At 46.0% G+C, this 22,453-nt stretch overlaps 1 protein-coding gene across 2 annotated transcripts in view; it reads right to left on the bottom strand.

Moving 5' to 3' along the window:
- Nucleotides 1–22,453, bottom strand: part of KPNA7 (karyopherin subunit alpha 7) — a 47,669-nt gene that overhangs the window by 17,043 nt on the left and 8,173 nt on the right. The gene's annotated exons all lie outside the window — the stretch shown is intronic.

Raw genomic sequence — 22,453 nt, forward strand, 5'->3', positions numbered from 1 at the left:
GAGGCAAAAGGAGAAAAGGGTGATACCTGCAGGTGTATGTGGAACCCATCTGGATTTATATTCACTGTGTTTTATAACAGGTAGGCTTGAATTCACAGGGATTTTAACCATAACTTTATTGAATCCCACGTGATTTTGTGGAATTTCAGAGTGTTAACTCACAACTCACCCCCAGCTGTTGGCATGGCCTTACCCCTTCCTTGACCTCTGGGAATACACTCACGCTGAGCTTTTAAAAACATACACAGTCTCTGGGAACCTAAACAACACAACTGAAGGCTGCCTTCAGAGGAGCTGAGCAACAGTCACTCCTTCTGGCTTCAGACTGAAAGGCCAGAGCAAAACAGACTTTTTGTAGGTACTTTGAGTGCCAAAAAATGGGCTGACACAGTGAACAACTCTGAAGCTGTGAGTTGTCATCACACCCTGCCTCAGTTTCCCCAGCTTGGAAAGGATGGTGAGGCAAAAAGAATGGAAAGTTCCATAAAAATCTGAGACCTGCACCCAAGAAACTGTCTGATGCCAGGATGAACTATTTTGTCACCTGCATTCATCTTTTGTAGCTGTTTGGTTTAATGTTTCACAGCTCTGTTTCGGAGACCACGTCAGTCCTTGTGTTTGAGGGAGGTGACAGGTTAATTACAGACCTGAGCCAAGCCTCAAATATACATTGCAAATCCAGGCATCTAAACCCAGCCTGTCTACAGATTCAGCCGTGTAGATTGAGAGGGGAAATGATTGCTGAGCTGTTACTTTCCTTATCTCTGCCTGATCAAAGAGGAAATGGACACAGGACATTTCTCCTTCCTGCTTTCTGGGTGAAATTCATCCCAGAGCAGCAGATTGCAGCTGGCAGTGTTACACCAGGATCTTTTTGAGCCGTGAAACCAGTTTCCAAAGGTGCAGCACTGCTGCCTTGGAGTCCTTGCACACATATATTTTTAGACCCTCAAGGTTTTCAGGAGGATGGTGGAGAAATGAGATCCCCAGAAGAACCAGTGCCATCGCTGCCTCCAACCAGTGCCAAGCTGACTTCAGCCCAAGCAGTGGCCTCTAAAGCCAGATTCTGGTGGCCAGAATTCCCCTTCCCAGCCCAGGGGTTTCTCCCTCTCTCCCCAGAGTGACTCCTGAGCAGGCTGTGAGTCACAAGCCTGGTGCTCAGCATCGCTTGGGGCTGCAGAGGTGGGACAGAGAGCAGCCCTCGCCTGGGCAGTGTGTCCAGACAAAGCCACGGCACAGCCCCTGCTCCCTTTAATCATGGCAGTGATGAAATCAGCTTCTCCTCTGCGGGGAGCAGCGAGTTGGGCAGGTAGGGCAGGTCCCCGGGAGGCACATCTTTGGGTGCTGGACACGCCGCTCACCAGCAGCAGCTTGGCTGTCGCCTTGACAACATTAAAGCTGGTTCAGATGTGTGGGTGGGGGAAGGAAAACTGCCTGGAGTGTGGGACACAGACTGCTCCCAACACGGAACAGGTCCCAAAAAATGCAAAGCCTTGGGACATGAGTCATGTCCTTGAACTCCCCTGCTCCCTCCCGTGGAAGGGCTTTGCCACAGGTGTGCACTCAGGTTGTGACAAGGGAGAAAACCACCGAGGGCCATGGGAAGTGGATGTGCCATGGGCTCTCCTGGTAGTTTTTGATGGCTGAGGACAGGAGCTGATGAACCGGGTCCTCCCTTTCAGTCTTCCAGTGTCAGCTCCTACCCAAGCCCCTTTTCCCTGCCTGTCTGTCACTTGTTAAAGCAAATGGCAAAGCACCAGAATGTTTGGGTTTTTCTGCTTTTCTCTGCCCTCTCCTCAAATAAATTCCCTGCATTTCTTTTTGCCTGTTCATAAAACAGAGGGGGATCTTGATTTGTGGCTGCAATGAACCCACACTCACACAGAGCTCTGGGGGTTTGCAGGTGGTCTGGAAATGGGAATAAATAGCAGTGGGAGGAATAATCACAGTGTTGGCAGAGAGCATGGAGATTCCTGAGACAGCAGCCTCAGGGATCCTGAGCCAGGTGGGATTTCCCAGCACTTTATTTCCTGCAACCTGCAAAACCAAGATGTAGTAAAGAAGTGTTTTATCTGGGTAAAATATTGTGAAGAGCAAGTTCTCCAAATAATAAAAGAGAAATAAGCATCAATAATCAGGGAGGGAGACCTGTTTTTTTTCTCATGATAGGAATGAGGAATGTTGTTTGATATCAAATAGAAAGAATCCCTCCATGCTGATGGCAGCTTTTAAGACTGAGAACAATCTCCTCTCCTTTCTTTTTCTTTTTTCTTTTTCTTCTTTTTCTTTTTTTTTTCACCCCCCCTCCCACAACTCCACTATGGGGGTCAGTAAAACAGTTCTGAATTTAAAGACATAAATAGCAGCTACATTTGGCCTCGCAGCAAAAATCCTGTTATTCAAGCCTTGTGGGATTCCTTCGGTGGCTTCCTATTCCTCCTTCCAGCTTCCTCACCGCCAGACCTCTGGATTGTCAAGCCCCAGCCTGTCCCTCTGTGCCTGTTTCCTCCTCCTCAACTTCTCCCCCCAGGCTGTCCCTATCCCACACACATTCCTAGCCTGTCTTATGCTGCCCTCTATCCTTGGAATAACCTTCCTCCTCCTCCAAGCAATAAACTCACTCCTCTTTCCCATCTTTCTGCCTGCAGACCTCATCGTTGCCCAACCATTCCCCCGTGGGTCTCTCAATCCTGGAATATCCCAAAATCTCCTTTCTAGAAGACTGAAGGACTGAGCACAGCAATACAGTTTGCATTTGCTGTTCCTTCTTGGAACTGGGATTAGCCAGACTCCTGCCTGCCCCAAATCCACACGGCTGGACCCCTGTGGAGAGCCTTTGGCAGGGCTAAACCTGAATGGAATTGCTGCTCACAGCAGTAATTCAGCTTTTTGTGGGAGCTGACTGACAGAAAATGTATTTACTGGGTTGCTTTGGATGGTGAGGAGTCGTGGAGCTCAAGTCGTGCTCAAAGCCCAAGGCTTCAGTGTTGAGCATCCTGCTGGTGCTGACTTGTATCTGATTTTTGTAGGAATCCCTGGAAGATCAAGTCATCCAGGTGAATCCTCTGCTGGAGACCCTTAATGATGCTAAAACTAGGGGGAAGAACAATTCTTCCCATTTTTTAAGTACCAGCCCTTGACTGGTAGGTCACTGTAGATCATATAAAGATCTTCCCTCAAGAAAAAATACACCCAAAAAGTATCTTCACATGCTTCCTCAAGCAGCAAAGTTAATTTCTGTTTACTTCACATTTCCCATGAAGCATTATTGGTTCCCATTTGCTTGAACTGAGTTGGTCAGTCAGTTTTGTTTTGCCTTCCCATTTTTAGATGTCAAGTTTTTGTATGTCAAATAAAAAACCAGTTTTGATCAACCCCAAATCAATGCCCTTTCAACTGATCCCTGCTGCAGTGATTCGAAATGCAGATTATTTTTAATTTTGCAGATTTTTTTTGCAGATTAATTTTGAAATTGTCAGTTTAAATGTAAAACATCGGGGTTTTCAACTGCACTCTCATTCCTGTTTCTGTGTGCTACATACTTCTGCCATATGCTGCAGAGAAAGGAGGATTTCTTTAAGCTCTAATACAGAATCCAAGAAGAAAGAGGGTTTTTTATAGATCTGATCTTTGAAAAGATTAAATTTCCTCTCACTGACTTGCAAATTTGCCCCTACAGGCAACGCTGTCTGTCCCTGATGAACGTGCAGAACCTCTCAGCTACTTTCTGTTTTCCTACAGATATTGCAATCTTGATTAACAGACTCATCTTTTATTTTCTCATCTAGGGCAAATTTATCTAATTCACTGTGGTGGCACAGCCAAGCTGGCTGGGACTAACACTGGGAGTTGTAAGTAAGCAGATAATTCTCTATATTAACTTTGCTTAGGGTTTTCTCTTGTGTTGAATGGACCCTGTTCTGATTAAATCAGACACGTGCAAATCTGAAATGAATTTTTGAACTGGAGGGATCTGCACTGCTGTAAATGAAACCAAACCCTGTCCCTTCTTCCACAGTGAAGTTACACAGTGTATTAGATGATGACAAATTTATTTCCTCTCTCTTTAGCTGCCCATGAGACTCTGAGCACACATAAAGGGCACGGCGCCTCCCCCAAAAGCTGTACACTTTTCATTCTACAGCTATATTGCAACCATTACTAACACTCATCAGCACAAAACCATAATTGTCTTGCAACCAAGACCCCAAAAATAGCTCTCCAGGGAAGGTTCATTGTTCTGCACTTGCACACGTGCATGCAAGACTAAATTGAGAGCCACAAATCCCAGCTCTCAAGGTAAAAGACCCCACCTCATTTCCTGACTTAAGCCCTTCAGGACACAGAAAAAGGAGAGAGGAAACATATGGACCACTTATTCTTTAATGTGGGATTGTCTGCATCCCTCCTACTTTCAACTCATCCCAGATTTGCATCACACTCAGGGACCATATGTTGGATTTGCCTCTCTGGACAGTTCAAGGCCAAGGCAAGTTCAGTTTGTTTACTGGGAGGTTTCAGCCTCTTCTGGCCTGGCCTGGAGAGCCAGGGCATGGCCAGACCTTCCCTGGGTGGGCAGCAGCACTGGCCAAGGTCCTCCTGCATCTGGATGGAGCTCTGAGGGCAGAGGAGACTGTGAGTCCTCCCCTAGGTCACTTGGACTAACTAGGATTGGCATAAAAGGTGGTTTGAGTCAACCTAAACTTGTCTGCAGAACTCACATGATGCCATTCCCAGCAGAGCCATGTGGAGAGGGGACTTCAGCCCAGAGGAAATGGTGAAAAAGCCCAGGCAGGACTGCCAGCAAGTTCTGGTGATTTGGTATCCCTTTGGTGATTTTGGAATGAAGTGATGTGGTCGGGTCTAGAGGAGGATGGGTTTTATGGAGACCAGAAACCAAGCTAAGAATGTTAGAGCAGGACAGAAGACATGGACAGGGCAATTACAGGGTACCAGCCACTTTTCCAAAAGGGCAGTGTGAGGACACATTTCCCAGGACAATCTTACAAACCATGCACTGGTAATTCAGAGGCTGCTCAGAAGCAGGATGAGTTACTCTGGAGAGCTGCTCCTGAACCCAGCAATGACAGAACTGAACAAGCAATGGCACCTCCTGCCTCCATTTCACGAATTGCCCAAATATCTCTACTAAAACTTGTGCCAGTGGGAACATTGTGAAGGTTAGAGGCATGTTCTGAGAGCAGCACTGAAGGATCGTGTGGTTCTTGCTGCACTCACAGGACTGCCAAACACATTGGTGAAATACTGGCTTCACTGATATCAAAACCAAAACTCTCACTGACATCAACAGGGCTGTGACTTTTCAATCTCTGGCTGCTGCCAACACCTGGATGTGTTCCCCTCTGTGTTCCAGGTCTGGAGAAGTCATGTGCCATTTCCCAGGAAGCAGCTAAAAGATATTATATCTTCCTTGAACTTACTCATATGGCACTTTGTGTGTGTTATTCGCTCCCCTTAGTGCACAAATCCCTGCTCGATCCTCTGTTTCTAGGATAAGAAACCTACACACCAGAGCTGTGCTTGGCCAGAGATTGAAATAGGTTCTCTGCAGTGGGGGGTTGTTACTAATTACCCAGGAAGAAGAGGATTGCTAGTGACTTTTCCTTAGGCAGGTCAGAGTGAGAAAGGAAAGCTGTCTTCCCTTATCTTCATCAGTGCATGGTGAGATCCCCCTTGATGTGGCAGGGCTGCCAGTAAGGTAAAAATGATCATTTTTAAACTGAAGTGTTGAGCTGCTTCATGCCAATTGCTTACATCTCCTCAGGACAGGGAAGACAGCCTGGACAAGCCTTTCAATACTGTTGAAAAGGTTTGGGTGTTCAATCCCACTGACTTTGACGTGGCTGCTACAGCAAAATCTCCTGGGTAGCCTAAGCAACTCATCCCACAAAAGGTTTTTTTTCCTTAAGTCATACAACTCAAGACGTGCTCAGGAATGGAAATCTAGAAGAACACTCAGTCTCCAACCCAAAAGCTTGTGTTGTGCCTTGACTGGACCGATGGTAATTGGTGTAATCACCTCTTGGTCCTTCTCCTGCTGCAGAAAGTGCTGCTTGTGCCCAGTCCTAATTGTTACCTCTGGGTGCATCCAAGTGTGATCACAGCAAAGAACACAGATGATGGAAAAGCCACTTCTCACTAATGGAAGTGTGGAGGAACATTAGTGAGAGTGGAAATACAGCAAACAGGATGCTGCCCCCCTGGCCTAAGCTTCCCCTGGGAATAAAATTCAGCTTCTTCAACCTGAGGATAAATAAGCCACCCGGGAGCAGCTGGGACAGCCTAAAGACTTGTTCAATTGTCCATGAGCTGAAACCTGAATGTAAAATATCTGCTCCAAAGCAAACAAGCTTGACGTGGGAGTTTCTGGTTAACATTCAATGGCCTGGGGTTTGCAGGACTTCAAACGAGCTGTTACAGGGTTTGTTTGAAGCCTCAAAACTGACAGATCTGAAAGCTGTGGCAGAGACCACGGGTTAAAACCTGCTCATCTCGCATACATATGTAATCTCAAGAAGCAGCTTTTGTGAGAGGAAGACTTGACCCTTTGTCTGGTTTTGACACACATTTTCCTTTTTAATATCATTTTGAAGAGTATCTGTTACTGAGAAGAGCTTATTGGGAATATCTGCTGGCTCCTGAGACTATTACTGTAAGCAGGACTTGAGCTACAGAGAGATCAAACAGTCTCCAGCTGCTGAACTTCCAGTGCCCTTTCCAGCAGCTGTTGGTATTTTACAGCTCCCAGGATTTGTCCATTGCAAACAAGCCTTTTGTACAAAGCAAAGATGATTTTCATAGCCACGAAGACAGGCAGTCTCAAATCATGGCTCACAAGTAACACACTGCAAGGTTCTCTGGAATCCTGCTCTGGGCAGAGTGGGACAGCAAAGCACAGTGCTGGTCTGATGGGACCTGGCTGGGCAAACCTCAGAGGGCTGGAAAATGATTTTAGATGTTTGGCACTATGGGCTGGCTTCCAGCTTACGGTGCAGATTAAGAATTGCCTTGGGTGGGCCTGTGTCCCTCCTGTCCTGTCCCCTTTGATGTCCTGGGCTCTGGTCCAGAAGAGATCTGTGGCTACAACTGACTTGGAGGCACTTGGGCATGAAGAAGTTCAAGCAGAAGGCAAGGAGGAGCAGGCAGAGGTGGACAAAACGGAGGTGGGTTGAGATCTCACACGTGGTGACAGCAAACCAGGACAAAGCCAATGTGCCACGAGCTCAGCCAGTTCACTGAGATTGAAAAAGTTGCTAAAACCAGGCTCTTGTTTCCAGGGAATATAGAATGACCTTAAACAACACGCTGATTCTTTTTTTAAACGAACAGATGTGCTATTGAGAGGTGGAGCTGGCACTCACAGCTGCCACGGGGCAGCGGGCCTGGCAGATGGCTGAGCTGTCAGCTGAGGACTTGATCCTGCTTTGTCCAACAGCCCTGCCTTGCCCATGACTTTGGATCCATGGTGGAGCACAGGCACAGACCTCCCGGAGCTTCTGGGAGCCCAGGCACAGCAGCTGCTGCAGCACCTTGTTTGGGGTGTTTATTATTGCTCTGCTCCATCCAGCAAGCTCTGCTGAGGGGTGTGTGTGAAGGGATGGAGCTGAGAGCTGCTTCCCTTCTGCCCTTCCCAGTCGGCTCCCAGCAGGGCTGGAGAGCTTGTCTGCACCCATTTTCCTGAGTATGCAGCAAGGGAATGGGGACAATGAGGGAATTTCTTCCAGTTGCCCAGATTAACATGTTCATCTTCCCTCCAAGAGTGGCTGACAAAGTTACTGAGCTCGTGGGTCTGCAGCCTGGAGAGCTCCAGAGGGGTCGTCACCAGGCCCAGGGAAAAGCAGTGAACAAGCTGGAGCAGAAGGGCATCCTAAGGCACCACAGTGCCACAACAGAGGAGTTGGCCAGCAGGTCCCTGAAACCCTTTCCAGTAACAATTAATTGAAAACACTGATTATGCAAATGTCTGACCAGTGACGCCACAGCTGAGCGTTTTAGCGTACAAAGAACAGCAAGGCTGTTCCACGACTCCCCAACATGTTGCCACTGGCCTTGATTAAAAATATAATCCTTATAGATATTCTGAAAAGGAACAAACCCCCGAAAACTCAAGCCAAGGCTTGTTTCTAGTAACATAAAGCTGTAGGAAAGCTACCTAAAAGGTACGTCGGCCAAAGATTAAATGAATTTTTGCTGCCCTTGCTTATGTGTTGCTGGAAGAGCCAGAGCCCTGCAGCTCCTGCAGCTTGTCTCGCCTTTCCTGGTGGATGTGACTCGCCTCTCTGCTGTGCTGTCACGCAGCCATGCTAATGCTTAGCAGCAGGAGCAGTATTTAAGCATATTATCAAACTCCACCAGTTATTCATATACTCCACTGCACAGACACACTGACAGAACATGATCAGAGCATGAATCACAGGCCCTTTGGTCTATCTTTTTTACACTCAGCAACAATTTCCTTTCTTTGCTACCAAGCAGGTTTTTGCAAGTGGCATTTGACTGTGGCAAAATATGTTCTGATTGTGCCTGGTTCTAGCAGTCTGTAAGCCACATTGTCCTCTCTGCCAGCGTATCAAAGTATGAGCCCAAAAGGTAAAAATATAATCTCTCCACAACATGCTTTCCTTTGGCAGTGCTGCAGAATCATTTATTCAGGGCAAATGGGTTTTCCATGGTAAGGGCCCCCCGTGAGGACTGAGTCTCCAGGGAATGCTTTAATGCTATTCCCATGCCAGCATTAACTTGTTTCCTTTCCCTGTACCCACGGAGAGGATTTCTCCCTCTCTCTACTCAGGTTAACAAAGAGAAATCTGCTTTCTCATGCACTACCAGGCTGTTCTCTGGCTGTATCCGAACGGGTCGTGCCTTTCCTCCTTTGCTCCTTTCCAGGTGTGACACAGCACCACAGGGCAGCTACAAAAGAGCAAGGATCCCACTAAGCAGTGGTGGGGTTGCTCCAGAAATCCAGCGTGGCCCTGCTCTGGATCCTCCTTGGAGCAGAGGAGGCTGCAGGTGAGTGAACATCACAGGTACAATCAATACTGTCACCTCAATGTGTCGGCACGCAAATGTCATCGGTCCTGCTGCCCAGTGCTTCCCCATCATTCCTTTGTGGAAAGGATTAAACCCGTCAGGTAACAGCCTCTGTCTGCCCCTGCATCCTTCTCTTCCGTGCTCAGAGACAATCTTGCTCCGACCTTGAGGTTTCTGCCCCTCCAGCACCGAGAGGCAGACGGAGCGCGCCGTGTTTGTGCGCTCGGGGAAGGCACCACGAGCCCTGCTGCAGAAACATTCCTGCACAGATGGAAGCGTGAGTGCAGTCCTGGATTAATGACAGGCTACATAATCCCCCCTCTGGCAGTCAGTGGCCTTCTGCTGCCCAGACAAATGTCAGGTTTCGATCAACCAGAAAAACTCGCTGCCTACGAGGATTGTCATCAGCTCGGCCCAGGACTTTGCTGCTGAGAGGTGAATGGGAAAGTTTGGGACACTGCTTGTCAGATTTTGGGCTATCAAATGGACAGGGGTGGATCTTACATCTACTTCCTTCATGCAGATATGGTGATGTTTCCAGCTGTGAAATGCAAATGACTTTATAAAACAGAAGGTTTTCTCTCTCTAGCCTTGGTATCTCCTGTTAATTTATTCACTCCATCCTTCTTTGTCTCATTCCAGGAGCAGCTGGACTAGCTGATGGCTTCTTTGTACAGCACATCCACTGCATTGTTCCAAATGGATTCAAACAGTCTGGTACCCCAATCCTCAGGCAAAGCCACACAGTGCCTTCTGCACAAGCTGGGGCTGGCTGAACAGCAAATCTTCTTTCAGGAGTGAAAGATGTTGGGTCATCACTTCACCTTACATCCCTTCAAGGGAATGTTAGTCTGAGAGACACTTCCAAGAGCCAGAGCCAGAGTCAGGATGTCTAATAAACCTCTTGTTTCATGAGAAGCACAAAGAATTAGGAAATACACGCCCTGGAACTAGACAAATTGGCACTGTTACTTATTAGGCTGCGTTGCCTCCTGCAACCCTGTTTTTGCAGGATCAGCCACGGAAACAGTGAGTTGCAGAGAGGAAGAGCAACGTAAGTTTTCACCTATGACCTGTAATAAAGTGGAAGGGCAAGTGATGGAAAGCAGGGAATAGCAAACAAATGTGCTATAAATAGGCAGTTGAATTCCAACACCATTACTGAAGGCACGTCTTCCACTTGCAGAGGACAGAGCTCTGCATCCTGTGCAGGGATCATATCCATGGCAAATCAGAGAGGGAGCAGGTAGGAATGCCTGGTTCCATTGCTTCTGCTTCCCCCTCCAAGAACTGTCACAGGTAGGAATATCCACAGGCTTCCTTACACCACTATTTCAGTGCCTGTGGGGCTGGGAAGCTACACTGGAGGAGATTTCCAGCGGTGATGAGGTTCTCTGCACTGTCTCTACCTGTTGCTCTTGTATCATTACCCCTCTCTTTCCCTTTTACACACCAAAACCTGAATCCCAGCTTAATCTCTCCAGGGCAAGAAGGCAGCATCAAAGTTGCTGCTTGGCTCTCCTGACCTGGGGGAAAAGGGGGGGCAGAACTGGATCCAAGAAGGTACCGTTTACTCCCACCCAAGCTGGGCTGACTAAACTGGTGGCAGTTGTGACTCAGCATGTCCTCGGTGGAGATGGAGCTGCAGAATTAGAGTTTCTACAGCAACCCACTTCCTCATGCATATAATGATCTCTCTTACACACACTCCCAAAACTGACTTTTAATCAGACAGTTCAGTTAATAAAATGCAAATGAAGTGCACCTTCAGCTACGCGATAAATCTCACTTGCTCTTTACTACTCCTTAGTCAGGCAAAAATCCTACTAACTGATCATTTATCCAATTTAAGACCGGAAAGTGAAATGGAGAGAGATTGTTGTAGTCATCTAATATTAGCAGCATACATCATTAATTTTGCACATATGTTTTTATCATAACATAATGAAAGCAGCTATTGTACCGACCACGCAAAAGGGAACATTCTGTTCTTCGCAGGAACCTAAAATCTGCATTGCCCAACTTTTACAATAATTACACAATATTCATCCCTCCTCCAGCCTATTCTATCCTTAGATTTCAACTTATGGATGCCTCAATCTCACTTTTAAAGCCAACAGCCACAAGATTACTACTATTATTTTTTGTTACTGAAACTACTGCGTTTCCTATCACAGGACAGCACAGGGTATATTTGGGTTTTATCAAGGACAAAACCTCCATCCATGCTGTTGTTTCTAAGCCCCACACATTCTGTTTGCCCAGGCTAGGCCTGATGGCAATTCAGAGGAATGGCAGAAGTTTCTGCAGCTGCTTTTCTGGGGAAAATTATACATTAGGGTGAGGAAAATAATCTGAGGTTGTCCTGTTCTGCAGAATTAAACAGTGGCAATTACAGGCACTGAGAACCTTGGGATGTCTGGGCAGGGAAGATAAGGGCTGGGAGAGAAAATAACGCCCATGTTTACTTAAAGACACTGAGAGAGCTGGTGACTTTCTCGTTAATTATTGATAGGGCAATGGGTCTGAATGATTTCTTTCCAAAGCAATGCCAGAAAAGTTAGCAAACCAAGAAAATCCTGAAATCTGAGTCTAAGCCTGCTGCCTCCAGGGAGAGGAATGAGAGTGTCTTAGAAATTTAAGGCCTGGACTTCCTGCTTCTCAAAGCAGCATAAAGAGAAGGCATGAGGATATGAGCATGGGAATACAAGATTTCACTATTCATTAACATTTAAAAGCTGAAACAAAGCTGCTTAGTTCACTTCTCCTGAGCAGGACCACACTGTCCTCACAAAGGGGCAGGTCCAGCTCAGACCCTCTTCACTTACTCCCAGGATGGATGAATCAGTTGGTTTCCTGGTAAGAGAGGAAAGAAAGTGCTGACCACGATATACAATTTTAACATTAACATTAACAAAAATGTTAAAGCCAATTTTCCACATGTGGGTGAAATAAAATCTGCCTTTTAGCTGAGGGCACACCTTCCCAACTCCAGTGTGAGCCAAACAAACCTTTCCAGCCTTAGATAAGAAAAAGCTCTCCAAGGGTTCTGGTGCCATTTGGACTGGTATGAATGTGGACAGTGGTAAGAATCATTCTGCATTTATCAGTTCAGAACCTGGCACACAGTCCTGATTTCTGTGCTGGCACACAGATCTGCCCCTGTGCACCATAACAACCTTTCCTAGGAGCTGCATTACTCACAGGAGAGATATGAAACTCTGTTCTAAACAGGCATTTCAGGAAACGCCAGGCCTCCCACTGGTATGCAAACCCCACTATGATCTGATAATAAAATGACCACCTCAGGCCTTTCAGGGACCATTATAATAGAAAAGGCTTGTTTTGGGAACCTCACTGCTTGAAGTCCTTCCAGGTGAAACTTTGCTCAGTGTGGCCCAACAGGAGGAGGAAATGGAGCTGAAGGAATTGGACATAAGAAGCAACATGTCAAAGACCTGGGAGCTCAGAGAACAAGCAGAAGAGCAGAGGAGCTGACAAGAGACCCTCAGCCAGGAGAAGGGTGACCTCCTCATCCAACTGCAGGCTGAGTGTTATCCATAGGGGATGGTTAGAGGTTTGGGATTCACGAAGGCAGGGCATTGGCTTCCTCAAATGACTCATAAAAGGCTCCTTTTCAGAATATGGAATGAATAAAGAGCATATGGGGATGATGCATGAGATTTACAGACAGCCTGTAAATCTCATGTACCTTAAATAAAGATAAGTCCTTAGATAACAAAGGAGACTGAAAGCAAAGGAGTTGTTGTCACAAGTCCCAAGTTCTGTTCCTGGCCCACCACAGATGCTCAGCACGAGCTACAGCAAGTCAGAGTGGCACCTTTTTATAATGCAAACTCTTCTTTAGGGATCTGTGTGTATACAAACAGGTTTTTTTTGATGCTTAACTTTAAGAAGCTATGGTCTGAGTCATGGACATCAACTCCAACAGAGGTATGTTAAAGGAATCTTAGGAAACTCTGCAAAAGAGGCAAAGCCTTGCATTCTTGCAAATATGGAAGTTTGTTGCCATTAGAGGCAGGAGTTTTAGCAGCCTTTCACAGGATGAACACAGTATTCTTATATGTTATATATATATATGTAAAGTATTGTTACAGATTTGTATTCCAGCATCTCATACAACCTGGGATGGATTTAATTCTTCACTTCACCCTCCTACCCCGTAGTAATAGTCATTTCACAGCAATTTTTAGGGATCCCTCTACATAAAGACATTGCATCTCCTTGACATTCTTTATTAATTAGACCACTTTTACATAGCAATATTGGTAGGCCTCTACTTATAAAATGCTCCCCTCCATGTAACTCTTTTCCAGCCTTGGAGAACACTTCTCCCTCTCCTGCACCTGAACTGGTTTTTATTTAATGTAATTGGAGAAGTTTTAAATCTGCACTGGAGCAGCCATGTGGTTGAATGCTGCTCCTTCTGAAGTCAGTGTTAACTTCCACAGGATGTTAAACTCACAGATGCCTCATATGCCTCAGAATTTATTAACTGAATCTCAGATTCCTTCTAAAGAAACACAAGCTTCCAGTGACATTTTGTCCTGCTGCCGCTAACGGCTCGTGTGATCCACACAAACCTTTTCCTGTCTGCAGGCATTAGACCACAGAGTTCAAACTCAGATCCCTCTGCTCAGAATGACTCAGTCACTAAATGCCAAAAGGAGGAGAGGGCTTTGGAGGGAGCTCATCAGGCAGAAATTCGTTTTTCTTTATTCTCTCCCCTTCTCATTCTCCCAGTCTGGGGAAAGGAAAAAAAACCAACCCATTGTCTACTTGCTTAAATGCTGTGAGACTACAGTGTGCTGCACAAAGAGGAAGGGGACTTGTTTTTCTAGGAATTAACTCCTGGCAGCACAGTGAAGTGTTGCCCAACTCGTGCCACTGCCCAAAAGAGCTGTGTGAACCCTGAGGAAGAGCAGGATGCTCTGGGAAGAGTCACTGCTGGACTGAGTTCCTGTGGGCCTGTTGGAAACACACAGGATGCTTGTGCTGCTCTCCAGAAGCATCTGGGATGAATCCATTCTTGGGGTTTTCCCTCTGCTGCCAGGGCAGGGTTTAGCTTCTCACACTCTTGGGAAACCACCAGGTGAGGAGAACAAGGTGAGGAGAACGAGGAGATCAAGAACATCAAACCTGCCACTCGGATGCACGAGGTGAGGTGCAGTTGCCACGGTCTCTATTTTAGATGGCCCTCTTAGGCCTGGTTTTGACATCTTGGGCCCTTCTAATAAACACCCTCTGTTGTGGCTGCCCCATCCCTGGAAGTGTTCAAGGCCAGGCTGGACAGGGCTTGGAGCGACCTGGGGTAGTGGAAGGTGTCCTTGGCAGGGAGTTTGAAAAAGATGAGCTTTAAGGTCCCTTCCAACCCAAACCATTCTGGGATTCTGTCATTCCATGTTTGTTACAAAGTTCTTTTTTACACTCATTTCCCCTTTTTCAACTTGCTGGAGGACAACTGGGAACAAGAAGAGAAGATCCGTGGCAAAATGAAAAGGACTCATCATTGCCAACCTCAATGAGATGAAATGAGCCAAACTCATCAAATTCATAAGGAATTTTCATGGTTTAATGTGTCAGTTGGAGTGGAATTTCCCAGGATAGACTGTACTGGGTGCAGTTGTGCTACATCACAGCTCTGACAGCATCAGCTACACCTGAAAAGTCCCTTGACAATAAATTCACTGGGAAAATTCACAGTCATACCCTGATCTTTTCAGTATTAACCCAATGACAAGCAGAAGTACAGCTCAGTAATTCAGGCAAGCAGAATCAGAAATACAAGATTTTGTTTCCTTAAGTCTTTCTCTGACTCATTGTCTGATATTTGTAATTCATCTTCCACATTCACCCACATATAAAATGTGTACAATCACCAGGAAGTTATGAGGCTTAAATGATTCATGTTTATGTAAGGCCTTCTGATCCTCACATAAAAACTGGTTTAGAATTGCAAAATATTATCACAAATTAGATCTTTATTTTAGTGTCACTATTGACTACTTTAGTGATGGGTCTGCCAGCACTGCTCTGACAAACCTCCTCTTAGAAATTAACTTCCCACAATACAAATATCCAACTCTATATCATCCAAACCACTAATTTACCTAGTTAACAAGCTAAGCAGCTAAGGCAATGTGCACAATCATTAATAAATACTGGCAAGCTCTGCTAAATCAAATTCTCCACAGGAAGTACAAGCTCCTTGTGCTTCAGAGCAAGGCCACCAGGACACTTAAGTGACAAAAGAAAAGTTAAGTGCTGGTTTTGGTCCTTTAAGAGCTGCAAACAGGCTCAGCTTTCCTTTGTGCTGTGTCTTTATGTGCAGACTAATTAATGATGGGGTGAGGAGGAGCTTCCACAAAGGGAAAAGGAGCTTAAGTGCCCTGCCAGTCCCACTGAAAAGACAGGACACTCAATCTGAGCCAAGACTAACCTGTTCACTACAGAGCAAAAATGCTAATTTGGCTCAATCAATGTGCTGTAACATCCTGCCTTCTCCACCACACAGCAGCCAGCTCAGCCAGCTCTTTGCTAAGATTGAGTTGGCATAAAAGATTAATACAGCCCTTTTAAACCTACCCTGTTAAAACTGAGTCTGGAGCCTATCACTCTTTAAACCCTTAAAAACAGAACCAGCTGAGATCTAGTATTTATTTTTCCCCAGGTAGTGGCTGGTGTTTTTTTTCTACAGCAGATTCTGACTTCTCTATGAGCTTGGGAAACCCCTAGGCTTGGAAGCATTTGCCTTTTAGCTTCCAGTGAATGAACAGTTCAGCCAACTCTGAGATCCAGCTTGTTTTGTGTATTATCCACTCACTGGAAACTCCACTTCCTTTGAAGTCTGTGGAACTTTGTGCTCACTGCAGGTCTCCTGCCCTGGTGCCGTGGCCAGGGGAAAGGTGATCTGCTGCAGGAACCTGCTCTTCTGCTTGCAGGCAGTCAGCAAAATGTCTGATAAAACCTTTCCATGGACATTTCTGTCCTGCAAGGCACTCTCCCTCTCACTCTGGAAGGAAAGGTGGTAAATCAAACCAGAAATGAGGCCACAGTTCACAGGATGCGCAGTGTTACCATTAGGAATTCAAATATTTATTTCATCCAACAGTATTCAAATATTTAACCAAACACTCAGCATTTCTACAAAAACATGACCCACAGACCTAGATTGCAGCTATTTCTATGAACAAGCCTCTATTTCCCTCAAGTAGCCAAATCAGCTTGATTATATTCCTGAAGGCCAAATTCCAACACGACACAGGAAGCCAACCATGCTGCAGATAACATCAGTGTCTGCTGAGACACCTGGCCAGGTCTTTCCTGCTTTGTTGGCTCAGTATTCCCAGCTGTAGATCTCTTCCAGGAAAGAAAATCCAGCAGAGCTGATAAACATATAGAAAAGGGAGTGAAGAAATTAAGATTCTTGCTCATATTTCCACGGATTTCTCTCACATCTCTTGCACACACACACTGCTGTGCTCGTGTGTGTACTACAGACCTTGTACACTGAAGAGCTCGAAGAAGCTGAGGTTATATTTTGGTAGAATGCTCTGAACACATTCTGATGACTAATACAAACTGATGGTATCAGTAACAAGGAACATTCCCATTTCAATTCACTTTAGAAATGCGAGCTAATTAATCCTCAACCCTATCAGGAGATAGGTCCGTGTTGTTAAGACACCTTGCACAGGTGGGAAGACAGAGGAAAAGGAACTTGTTCAGTGGCACAGAGAGCAGCAATGTCAGTTAAAGCAGAGCAGGGCCATGGGAAGCACAGGGCTGCCAGGGCTGAGATGGCAGAGCTCATGGAGAAGCCCCAGAGTGAAAGCACAGCTGGACAAACAGGTCATGAAAGCAGAGATGGATGAGCCTGGTGCAAGCGTGGAGTCTGTGCAGAAATCCAGGGGGAGAGGCCAGCAGGGAATTCCAGCAGCCACAGGGGAAGCCATGAGCACAAGGCAGGATCCAGCTCTCTGCAGAGGGAGCTGATGATGCCAGGAAGCAGCTGTTGGCAGCTGGTGCTGAACTCTGCCTGTCCCAGCTGATGGAAGAGGCCTCCCCCTCGCAAGGGTCAGCACACTCTGCACTCCCCTGAGCTGTTACAGCCACCCCAGGGCAATCACCAACTGGAATAAACTGAGTTTGCAAGAGAGGGAGGATATTTTGGCCTTTGATGCCTTATTCAGCATCATATGACTGACCTCCCTCTTCCAGCTGAACTCCAATGCTCATGTTCACGAGCTGGAAGATAACCTGGCTGAGCCAAAGCCCAGCCGGCTGCGAGGGAGAAGAGCCAAGCTGAAAATAAAGCCATCAGGCTCCAAGGTAAATTCCTTGACAGCTTTGTGCAGTGTTACCTCCCTTGGATCCTCATCTTCCCCTAAATTTCTTCCAGCTCTGGCAGCCCTGTCCTTGTCTCCTCTCTGCCCAGTCCTTCTCCTCTTTTTCTCTCCAGTCAGATTGAATTAGTTCCTCTCCTGATTCTTTATAAGGTTTTCCCACAGCTCTCCCAGCTGAGCTGGGAGCTCGAGGAAGCTCAGAGCAGGCTTAACCAGACTGTCCACATAAAGATTTCTCTCTCCTTGCAAGCAGGAGGCAGCTGGATGAGGAGCCCAAGGTGCTGGGGAGCACCAACTGCCTGCAGAGGCTGCTGCTGTCGTGGGACACGCACTGCCTGCTCTTTTGCATATTGTCCACTTCAGAGTAACCAATCTTCTGGGCTATCTCTCACAAAGGGAACTTAACTCATCCAAATTACTCTCTGGGATTGTCACCAGCTGTTCTTGGAGGGGGTGTAGGGGACATGAGCCCTGTGTGGATATGAAAACAAGATACAGAGTCTCCCATGAGTCAGCAAAGAGCAGAACACACACACCTCCTGATCCTCAGCCCACTGTCCATTCAGTGGATCTTGCAGTTTATTTGTACAAATCACAGAAGTTTGGCTCAGAATTATACCAATATTTCATCTCTCTGTCTGACACCTGTGTCTTGGAAATTTCTGCTTATCTCCAAAGAGTAATTCTAGTGCTGCACCTGTATATCACCAGTCTGGCAAGGATTCTGTGTTTAGAACAATCACCAAATGGGTTTACTGTCATAATTCTTTGAAACACTGAGAGAACACAGCGATGATGACAAGCCAAGTTCTGTTTCCAGTTGTATGAGCTCATTTCAATTCACTGCAGTTCAGCAGAAAACAGGTACGGAAAGAAACCCTTGGCTCCTGAACAGGGAGATATTTTGAAGGCTGAGATGTTTCTGGATGGCCCAGAACCGAGTTGTTCAAGTGGTTCTGGGCAGCCAGGTCAGTGCAGTCACACTTCCAACAGGACAGATCCACAGCAGTGGCTGTGCTACCTCGAGTCCTGCACAGCTGCTGTGAGAGCCCAGCCAAAACCAGGTATAATTTGGATCCAGTGAAAGAGCAGCCTGAGGAAGAGGAGAAGAGCAAAGCTGAGCTGCACTGCCTGGTCTCTAAACTCAATACTGAAGTCACAGTCTGGAGGAGTAAATACAGGACTGATGCCACTGAAAGAACCAAAGAGCTGGAGGGAACCAAGTGAACCTTCAGCTTTCAGGGAGTTTGGGACTTAGGGAAGTCTCATTATTTAGTTTGGCTGCTGAGTCACTGCCTATGGATGTGATCTGTTAGGATGCATTTTAGTAAGAGAGAGAGAAAGCAAAGGCCTCCAGCCAAGAGAAAGAAAATAATACTTGCAATAACAGAGACTATTGAGACCTAACACTTGTACACTGACAACAGAAAACAAATCCTTCTGATAAAGGCTTGAATTTGTGTAATCTTTCTTTAGTTCAACAGGACTTTACTCTTCCAGCAGCCCTACAAAAGCCACTAAAATTTCCTAAGGATAAAGCACCATAGCTCTTTACAGTGTTTTCTGAGGCTGCTGCCAGGATTCCACCTTTTCCCTGGTGAAAACAGTGATGGGGCTCTAGGAGATGAGGGATGCCAATCCTACCACCCCTCCCTCCATGAGCAACTCACCAGGATATTTCTGCCCTCCTTCCCTCAGGACAAAGTTGGCTGTGAGGCTCCAGAAGCAGAGACAGCAGAATCAGTCCAAGCCTGGATTGCCAGCATGGGAAAAACTAAGCAGAGGCCTCAAAGCACAGTGGAGAACCTCACTGTTGACCTTGAGATGAAAGAAATCCAGCTATCCAAGAGTGCATCCAGCCCAAGACTGAGCACCAAGATCTAAGCCCTGGTGCTGGAGGCCCTGGGAGTCTTTCTGTCAACTCAGGTTGGCTTTGGACTGGTCTCTTATTTCTTAATATTTTAAGATCTCTCTATTAAACGTCAAGTAATCTGTATGGCCATGAGAAGCAAGGCTAAGATTTACCACATCAAGAGAAAACCCAGATGAGAGCCACAGCTAATTCCTGGGAGCACACAGCATGCTTCTCATAAGCTCATTAGCTGACTTCCAGAAACAAGAGTACAGCTAAAGTAAAAGCCCTCCTTTACTGCAAGGCAAGGTATTCATCTCCTTTTAAAGGATAATAATATCCTGCTTTGAACTTTTCAGTGTTGCAGTACTGGTGGGTTGGCCACTGGTTATTAACTACCACACTCAAAGCAGATCTAAACAACACACAGTTTAAACACCACCGACAAACGCTCCTTCATTAAATTAGTATTTCTACTCTTGCTAGTGTTAGTGTAAGAGCATGAATAGTAGTGCAACTGTGGGATATTTGAATAAAAATGTTACTTAAAATAGGCACAAAGGCTGCTCCAAATCCACTGAAGTCCTTGGTTACCTGCCAATGACTGCAGTTGGCTTTAGAACAGATCCCAAGAGCCGAAAATCCCACATACAGCATTACATTACTGGGCTGAAAAAATCTGTTTCACCATCCTTTTCTTTAATGAAGCAGCTCTTTATTCTATGGTTCCTGTGGTGTGCTTGTCACCATGGTATCTGAACGCATGTGTGGATCATAAGGGTATGTAGAACATTTGTGATTAAAAGCTCCTAGGAAAGAAAAATGTACCTTTATTCTTTCCCTTCACGACAAGCAGTTAGACACAGTCTAAAATAGTCTCGAATAACATCTTGTTTGTAACTGAATCTGCTTTGAAATAGAAGGAGTCACACTGATCAACCCAGGCAATTACCAACAGCACATCTGCACAAGGAACATCTGAAGTGGAAAACATTTGCTCCACAGCAGCATCATTACAACCACAGGAGCAAGGAAGACTATCACACTGCTGGGAACTGGGTGATCTTGTTAAATTCCTAATGGTGAGGAGAGAAAGCCTCGTAAACATTTTAATCACCCATTCAGAGGGACCAAGAGAAACTCTGCCAGTCATTAGAGTGGCTGCCAATTTAACTGTGACTGGCTGGCAGGACACGAAGAGAAGTGAAGTGTGAAGAAAACTTGTGTCCAGTGAATGCTTGGCTTTCTTTTTCCAGGCCAATGCTGCTTGTGCTGCTCCGGACAAGGAGCACAGAGCCTTTGGTAAGATGCCTGCAGAATGGCAATAAAAAGTGCAAAGAGGTGCAGTGAATTCCCAGAAGGAATGCACACAACTGATAAGTTCAAGCTTAAGGCTGCCTATGAAGAATCCTTGGAATCTATGAGGGAGAAGAACAAGGCCCTTCAGGTTAAGTACTGGTTTGATGTTAAAAAATTCTGCACATCATAAGCCCCTTGATTCCTAGTGAATGATCTCTGTGGTGTCTTCCAGAACCAATTCCACTTTCCTTATTTCTTGCAGTGCTTTCTGTCTCTGGGGACATTTGGTGCAATAAGAGAGAGAGGCTGCAGTGCCAGTTCTGACTACCAGAATCCTCTAATTCTGAGCAATTCACTTAGGGGGCTATTAACAACAGCCAGCTTTACCCTGGGAAGAGGATATTCCCTTTAACCTCAGTGGAGAGGATCCAGCATCTCCAGCACTCAGTTCAGAGCAAGTCAGTCAAACTCCTCTCAGTCTCCCTCTTTGCATCCCTTCTCCCCACTGGCTGTACAGGGAAACCAACTGCCTTGGCTCCTTTTTTTCTAAAAAACACTTCTGTAAACTACAAACATTTATCTCTTCTAGGAGGCTGGAAGATGTAAATATTTAGAAGATGCTACAATCTGCTGTCCTTGTGGCCAGGAGAAAACAGTGATGGACACTCTGGAACAGACCCAGTGTTTTCTGGGCTCTCACCCCCAACCCTTTGCTCCAGCCTCCATCAGCTGGCAGAGAGCCCCACTGTGCTGCAGAGGGATGATGTGGTGTCCTGTTCCCATTTTGTGAGAGCAACCATCTGAAAGGGGGAGAGGGAAAAGCTGGATAAAAACTGGGGAAAAATTCTCTTGATTTAATGAACTTCATTCTTCCACCTCCATGAGCACATGCAGCTAACAGGGCTCATTCAGAAGTCCAGGATAATATTCAGCAATGAAAGAAAAGGGCAGCTGATTAAAAAGTGACTGAAACCATTTCATGCTATTTCCAGTCAAAGGATCTGTCTGGTGCACTTGGTAAAGTTCATAGTCCTGAACTAAATCTATTGCATGAAATATCCGTTTTCTTCCCTAGAGGAAATTAAGGATCTAATCAATGAGCTGGGGGAGAGAGAGAAGAGCATTCAGGAGCTGCAAAAGGTGAGGCTGGAGATTGAGAAGGATGAACTGCAGGTGGCACTGGAGGAAGCAGAGTCTTCCCGGGTGGTACCAATGCTGCAGATGTGAGAGATGCCTTCCAGCCTGGTGTCTGCTGCCCACATTCCAACAGATGGATTTTTTATGTACAACTGGCTGGATTTGGTGCGTATAATTATGTATAGCATAATTACATTATGTACATAATTAAGGCTGAAGCATGGAGGTTTTAAGTTAGACATTAGGAAAGTTTTAAAATCATTAAGGGGAATTACTCCTTGGACCAGACTGTCTGGGGGCTGTAGATTCTCCCTTACTGGAAGTTAAGTGCAGTCTGGTCACACATCGTCAAGTGGGTCTGGTTTTAGCAGGAGATGATCCAGATTTTAGGCAGCACATTTTTAAGGTGACCTCTTGAAAGCTCTCCAGCCCTGCTTTAAAGAGAAGGTATTCATGAATGGCTTGGTGTGAAATGCTGGTATCTCAGTTTTAACAGGTTTGAAAAGTTACTGTATTTTTATTACTTGGTGGGCAATAATTTGCTACAAGGGCTGGATCAGACTCAAGATAACAGACTGCTGTACCATATGCTTCACTGGACTCCACAGAAATAATCACCAGCATGCAATTGAGTCTCTGCAGGCAAGTCTGGAGATTGAAGGGATGGGGAATGCTGAAGCTCTCTGGCTGAAGATGATGGACACTGACCTGACCAGAATGGAAACGCTGCTGGATTGTGCCAGCAGGA

This window comes from Corapipo altera, unplaced genomic scaffold (assembly GCF_003945725.1).
Source record: "Corapipo altera isolate COAL_440 unplaced genomic scaffold, ASM394572v1 104, whole genome shotgun sequence".
In the NCBI taxonomy this organism is placed as follows: Eukaryota; Metazoa; Chordata; class Aves; order Passeriformes; family Pipridae; genus Corapipo; species Corapipo altera.